This window comes from Pyrgilauda ruficollis, unplaced genomic scaffold (assembly GCF_017590135.1).
Source record: "Pyrgilauda ruficollis isolate IOZ18807 unplaced genomic scaffold, ASM1759013v1 scaffold25, whole genome shotgun sequence".
Classification (NCBI taxonomy): Eukaryota; Metazoa; Chordata; class Aves; order Passeriformes; family Passeridae; genus Pyrgilauda; species Pyrgilauda ruficollis.
In genome coordinates this window covers 5,495,868-5,503,480 of record NW_024523822.1, presented here as the reverse complement: position 1 = coordinate 5,503,480, position 7,613 = coordinate 5,495,868, and positions in this window count along the sequence as shown.

The following is a 7,613-nucleotide window of genomic DNA, read 5'->3' as shown; positions in this document are numbered from 1 at the left end:
AGTTGTTTCCTCTTGTTCAATTTCTTGTTACTTCAGAGAGGGGGCTTACCTCCACCTGAAATGGCCACAGCCTCGTTCAGCTGCTGTCACCACCACCCCCAGATTCTTTTCCACAGGGCAGCTTTCCAGCCACTCTGCCCCCAATCTGGGACTGTTATGATCAAAGGACAGGACCTGGCACTTGGCCTTGTTGAATCTCACACTGTTGGCCTTGGCCTCTTGATCTATCCTGTCCAGATCCCTCTGCAGAACCTTTCTGTCCTCCAGCAGATCAACATTCACACTCATCTTTGGTGTCATTTGTGAAGGGCTTGAGGGTGCACTCAATCCCCTCGTCCAGATCATTGATAAAGATATTAAACAGAAATGCCCCCAATACTGAGCCCTGGGGAGCCCCACCCATGACCAGCCACCAGCTGGATGTAGCTCCACTCACCACCACTCACTGGGCCCAGCCATCCAGGCAGATTTTACCAGGCAGTGAACAGAGCACTTGTCCAAGCTTTTCCAGGAGAATATTGGGAAATGGTGTCAAAGGCTTTACAGAAGTCAGTCTCCACAGCTTCTTCCTCAGGAGATTGGGTGGTCAAGCAGGACCTGCCTTTTATAAATCCATGCAGGCTAGGCCTGATCTCCTGGTGGTCCTGCAAGTGCGGTGTGATGCACTTAAGATCACCTATTCCATGACCTTCTCAGCATCAAGGCCAGGCTAACTATAGTTCCCCAGATCCTCCTGCCAGCCTGTCTTGTATTTGGGCATCATATTTGCTAACCTCCTGTTAACTGGGACCAGTCTTGTTAGCCGGGATTGCTGATAAGTGACAGAAAGTGTCTTGGTGAGCTATTTTGCCAGATCCCTCAGTACCCTTGGGTGGGTTTCATCTAATCCCATAAACGTGTGGGGCATCAGGTAACTGACTATGTCCCCTTGGATTAAGGGAGCTTCATTCTTCTCCCCATCCCTGTTCTCCAGCTCAGCTGGCTAGGTATCTAGAGAAAAACTGGTATTGCTGTTAAAGACAAAGATAAACAAGGCATTAAGTACCTCTTCTGTGTTCTACTTTGTCACAATGTTTCTCCCCATATGCAGTAAAGGATGGAGATTATCCTTACCTCTCATTTTGTTTTTGATGTATTTATAGAAACATTTTTTGCTGTCTTTTATGGCAGTAGGTATGTTAAACACTCTGAGCTTTGGCCATTCTCTAGTATGTTTTTCTCTGTAAAAATTCTCTTTTGACCTGAGACTTGATTTCTGTTGTGAAAATGTATTTAAAAATAGCTTGAGAGACAATTTTTCTGACTAACACTAGGTTTGAAATTCTTGGTAGACAAGCTTGAAAGGAAGTAGTTCACACCTGTGGTGGCATTTCTTTGAAGGTCTCTTAATTTAGAGAACATTTTGACACAAATCTCAGACATCTCTCAGCTTCAGTCAGCTGAGGGATTTAATGTTTTCTTGAAAAACGTTTGGAATAAAAAAAAATCAACCTGGCTGCCACTGTAATATTGCTATTTAAATAATACAACGTGGTTATGCATAGCAACTGACAGAAAACCCCCACCCAAACTGCTGTGTGGAATGCAGAATTTATCATGCTCGTGCAGATTGTAATGTTGCAGAAATGCATATGAATTAATGTTTTGACAGAGTTGAGAAAATGGGCTAAGAGGCAACTAAAGCTTCTACTGGTGTAAGAGAAGAAAAAAGAAAACCATAAAAACGTGACATCTAGTACAGAGAAAAATTCATGATTTAAATTAGGATAGTTTAAATCATCACTTGAAGCAATTAGTTCTTGTTAGTTTGAACTGTCCCAATTATTGAGTTTAGCTCAACATTTGCATTAGCAAACTTGTATTATGGAGTTAGAATGTTAAACAAGGGAGTTAGCTAATGTGGATTTTATTTTCATATCATTTGGTTGGCACATTAACACAAACAAATTTTCACACCAGCCTGTTGCCTAAAGTAGAGTGTGTCAGTAAGAACTGAACTCATCGTATAGCTTTCCAGTGGCCTCTGTGGTTTGAATTTGATTTTGGTTCAGCTCACAGAAAGCCAGTTGTAAGCACTGGCCTTTTTAATTTTAAAGACAAGTTAAAGAACAAATAAACTTGTGATTTAGACTTTATGATGAGAGTTTTCCATTTGGTACAAATGGAGAACATGACAACCTCATCATGCCTTTATCACTTTGCTATAGTGAAGCTGTAAATACAGCTGTGCATTCTCAAGTGCTGTTCACCCAGCATCTTTTCTGGGGTGAAAATGATATGCCAAGGTGCTTACCAAAGGGTGCTGCTCAAGAGAGGTTGTGCTGACCACAAGTACCATGTCTGGTGTCCCTTCATGGGACTACTACAAGGCAGCAGTTTAATTTGGATCAGCTGGGGAATGTGAAACAAAACCATCCATTGTGATGATGAGTGTTATGTGATGGGTTCAGTTAGAGTTTACAAAATGTGTCAGGAGAGCAACTGGAATGTGCTCTTTATGGATTAGTTTGTTGAATCTCTTCTCTGTAGTTTGGGAGGGCAGAGTGGTACTGTGACTCCAAAAACCCTGCCTATTGTCTTCCATCATCTAAGGAGATTATGGAGATGAGAGGACAAGGAGTATTAAGGACACAAAGAGCTAGTCTCAGCTGGCGGCTCTGTACTTTCCTAGTCCAGAGAGTAATCACACAAAGTAATTGCCAAAAGAAGGTTCCACTTAATTTTTCTGAAGGTACAGGCTGTTTCCAGTCCTTTCCTACTGCTCTGAAGTTGTGGTTCCAGGCTAAGATTCCCAGCGTCCTGTGTGAACTGTCCATAGCCATGGGTAATGTTGCTTTCCAGTCTGCCAGTGACAGCACTGTGACTACTACGTATTCCCCAGCAGCAGCCTTGCACCTGAGCTGGCCAAAGTGGTTTTTGGTCAAGAATAAGCATAGCCAATGGTCAGACTCTGCTGTCAGACTCTGACTCTCTGCACTGTACCCTGAGAAAAATCATTCATCATCTTTATGTTTCAGCCCTTAAATTGCTTCCTGCATTTCTCCACCTGATTGTCATAAATACAGAACACTCAAAGCAAGTTCCCGTAAGAAGGGAATATATAAGCCACATTTTGGAGGTTTAACACTGAGCACTAAAGTTAGCTCCCACCAGCCACAGTTCTAAGAAGCCACTATTGGAAATTTATTGTCTAATCTCTCTGCCTTAGTTTCTTCGTATGTGACACTGGGCTAATACTATTAACTAACCTATGAGGAAGTGTGCAGTTATGGAATGACTAATTTTTTGTTAAATGCTTAATTTCATTAGAACATATATCCTCCAGTTGGCTATGAGATCTCTATGGATTTTAGTAACCATTTGCTATCATCACATAAAAGCTGAGAGGAAAATAAAACCTCTGTGAAAGCAGACTATCTTCCTGTCTGCCACCTTACCAGAAAACACCAGAAGCATGCAAAAACTGGTACTTGCTTTTTTTTATTTGCATAAAGAACTTACCCTGATTCCTGCCAGTTTTACAATGTTCTTTTTACCTTTGTTCGACATGTGCTGATCTTATATCTACAAAAACAATATTGAAAATTCGTGTTGATAAATCTGACAGTAAAATGAAATTTTATTTGTGAAAAAGAATTCGGAAAAGTATTTCTTTCTATTGTGTATAACAATTGCCTCAGTTAAGAAGATGATGTCTGAATTAAGAAGAACTACTCCAGTAAAGGAGTAATTTCGCTGTAAGTCCTTACACATTGATTTTTTGCATTTCTGAAAGTAAGTAGTATGAGATCTGCATCAGGAACAGTACAGGAGAGGCTTTAGCTGTGCTTTTAAAGTGCCTATAAATGCAGCATTTGATTAACTGTACAGCAGGTATTTATGCAGTAGTGAATACAATAAAATTCTGATGTAAATTTATCTGGCATAAAAAGCTCCAACAGAAGAGAAGGCAATAGAAGGACAGTGAGAAAGTATAGCTGAAGGCACTGTGTGTGAGAAGGGGATCTGCTTCTCCTGCCCCTTCTCCTCAGTTCTACTCTTACTGACTAATCTTCCTGATGTAATCTTGAAAGGAAAGGCTGTGACTGTGGGGTCTTTTGTAGTGGTGATGATGGCTACGGAGATACATTGGGAGAACCGGACCAAGCCTTTTCTTAGTGCATTAGTGCGTTCAGACAACTTCAGTCTCCTCTTGTGTGATACAAGGAACTCTGGCACATTCTTCTTCTAGAGGATGGAATTCCACATGCTGAGCGTGGAAATCTGTGCAAAGGTGCAGGAAGGCACGTGTATAATACTCTTAGACAGGTATGAACATACTCCTGACTCTGCAGGTTTTTCTAGTGTTTACAGAGCCACAGAAAGTCACATCATGATGCCAAGTAACCTAAAGCATCACAAACAATGAGATGGAAATGGAAGCTTAACTACAGAAGGCTGTACAATGTGAGTGAGCAGAGATACTGGATCAGATGACCCAGTGTGGTCCCTTCCAACCTGACCATTCAGCGATTCTGTGTCTGTGTGACCTTACCAAGCTCAGTAGCAGCTGCATCGGGCAGACCCTTGTCAGTGTTGGCTGTCTGTGAGGAAAAGTTGGACTTTAGGATCCTGACAGGCATAGGGTTAATTTGTGTCTCTGTGTCAACTGCTTTACATCAAATACTCATCCGTGCCCTTGGTCTGAGGTGGCTCTGAGGCTGGACACCAGACAAACTGGTCTAAACTACCTCTGTTATAATGGTGAGCTTTTGCACAAATAGGGCCAGCACAGAAAAATCTCAGAATCTAAGGAATTTCCTGTGATTGTCTGAATCATCAGAAAACCCTATAAAAATAATGAGAAAAAATTTCAACCTTTAAAATACAAAGGTAAATAAAGTATACTTGCAATATTTCTCCTAAATCGTTACGAAGATGCCAATGCAGAGGAAGAGGTGTGATGAGCCATGATGACAGTATGACCACATGAGCTCTTTAAGCCCTCTTACAATTGTTTGAAGAGTTGATATGCTTTTAATGTCCCTAGCTAAAGTGATAGCTATGATGCTTCTGGTGTTTTGCAGTGGAAAAATATATGGATTGTGCAGACAATCCCTTTGTGATGGTAGCAGAATGCAGTCTGTTAAGTGGTGAGGGAACAGAGATCTCCACCTTTGCCAGTGGTAGAGGTATTTAAAATGCTTTATTAGGACTGAATTTTAGAGGATGTAGCTTCTCTGTGGGCATTTATACAATAAAATTAGCCTGCTCATCAAATATTTTGCTCAGCAATAGAACAGCCTTTGAAAGATCATCATAATAGTGGTGATCCTTTGTTACACATGTGAATGTTTTTCTCTGTTTTAAATAATGGACTGAGGCTAATCACCTGCACAGTTTACTCGTAGAGTGGACCAGTCCATTCATTATGAATGTATAAGAAAATGGTCCACTGGAATAAAGGCTACTTTTAAAAGCATTTTGAAATCATGATCATAGGAATGGTATAAGGAATGTTGAGACTATGCCAGTGAGGAGATAGGTCGAACCTATGCCCTTGAGGTGTGTTTTGTTCAGAAAATATATCCTTTGTGCATATATATTTTCTTAGCTCCCTGTGCCAAGCTGAACTCCGCAGACACCTGAATACTTCACACTCTGTGAACAAACACTCACCTAGTGTCAGAGAAGAATGTGCCAGGATTATTTAATTATTAGACAGAGGGGAAAAAAAATCTGTCATGACCTACCGACCAGACATTTCTTGGCAACTGCTAATCAACAATGTTAGCCTTTTATTGTCTCCCCTGCCATTATCTTCCAGGAAAGGTCTGAGCAAGAGGTCAGACTAGCTTAAGTAGGTATTGGTTCATTTGTTATCTTTCATGCAGTATGCTGCAGTCAACAGTCTGCTCTCCAATGAAGGTGAAATACTTCATCTTAATTTGTCATGTTCCTTTACTGTAGAATTGGCAACCAAATTCAAAAGATAAGAATACTTTCTGGTGGGAACGTTTCTGAGAATAATTTTTAATGCTTTCTATGAGCATTAATTTTTGAAAGATCTATATTTGGTAAATCACAAACTCCTTCCTTATTGGCAGTCTACAGAAAAAAACACATTAGAAAAGTGCCCTGGAATTTAACTCAGATTACCAGCTCCTAAGACTGTTCAGGTAAGAACTGTATTCTATGCTTACCTTTGAACAGGCAGTTGGATTTGCATTCCTGTTCTGAAAAAGCCTTTCTTGGGTGGCAGACCCCTGGAAAAAAACATTAATTCCAAGTAGAAGATGAAGAAAAAAAGGGTAAATGATAGGAAAAATTCACCTAGCCTTCTGTCATGCAAGTATATTGTGTAGACAGTTGTAACATGCATGGCAACAAGTGACTGCGCCTGAAATTCTACATTTTTAAAAGGAATTTAATTTTAAAGACAGTGTTATCTTTGATCAGAAATTGTTCATTATTCATCTTTGTTCACCCATGCTGCCTTAACAAAACACTGCTCAACAGGAAAACCAGAAATCTGATTGCTTCTTTTCTGGGAATGGAAGTGTCTAACCTAAGGCATGGGGGAATTTCTCTCCCTTTCTTTCTTGCTGTAATACCGGAAACATTTTAAATTTGTTCAAGCTTCTATGGGAAGCCAACACAGACTGCTCTATCTTCCTCTCCAGCATAGAACAGCAGCTGGCAAACAAATGAGTGCCATCACAGCTTTCACGGTTGCCATTAGGCAGCCCAGGACTCCTGGACCTGCAGGGTAATGCAAGAAATGAGAGAGATCCACCTCCTCTCTAAAATCCAGCAGTAGCAGTGAGGATCCCCTTCTATTCAGGAAAATCTGGAGTTGCATCATGTGACCAGCCTCGTTTGAGGCATCCCAGTAGACAGCTAAAGGCATGGCTTCCATACCCACTGAAAAGGGCTAATGTGGCAAAGGAGTTACAGATGTTTGACATCACTAGGCTTTCCTTGCTGTGCCATTTGGTCTTCCCTCACTTCCACATGCTGTACCCATTCCCAAGCAGTTTGTTGAACTAAAGATAATTAATCTCTGCCAGAATGGTTACTTTAGGCTTTCATTCTGTGAAGACAAACCTCATTCTTGTTACGGCCAGAGCTGTAGGAATTAGATTTCCCTTCTCTTCTGTGCAATCTGTGCAAACCAAAATAATTTTCTTTTTACCAAATGGTAGTGGCATAAAGTCTGCGCTGAAGTTTTATTGTTTCTAGGAAATAACTTATGAACCACTTGTCTATTGTATGAGGCCACACAGGTACAAAATGGTATAAGTCAGGACAGAGATTTTGGGACTTGCAAAGGTAGAGTTTCAAGCAAAGAATCTCAGGGGCTCTGTAGAGCAGAGAGAGCAGCTCAGCCAGTGACCTTGTGGAGCAAATACCAATCTGCTATACTGCAGGAGAAATTCTGGACTTTTCAGCGAGGTTGGCCTGAACAGGACTGCTCAGGTGCAAAGACAGAGCATGCCAGAACTGATTTTTCCTTTAAAAGTGCATGCATCTGTCATGCAGTGTTTTTTGCATTTAGCCTCAGGGAGCAGGTTGTCTGGAAGGTTCAAGCACATGAGCATTTTAGTCTTATGTTTTTCATCAAGAAGCTAGAT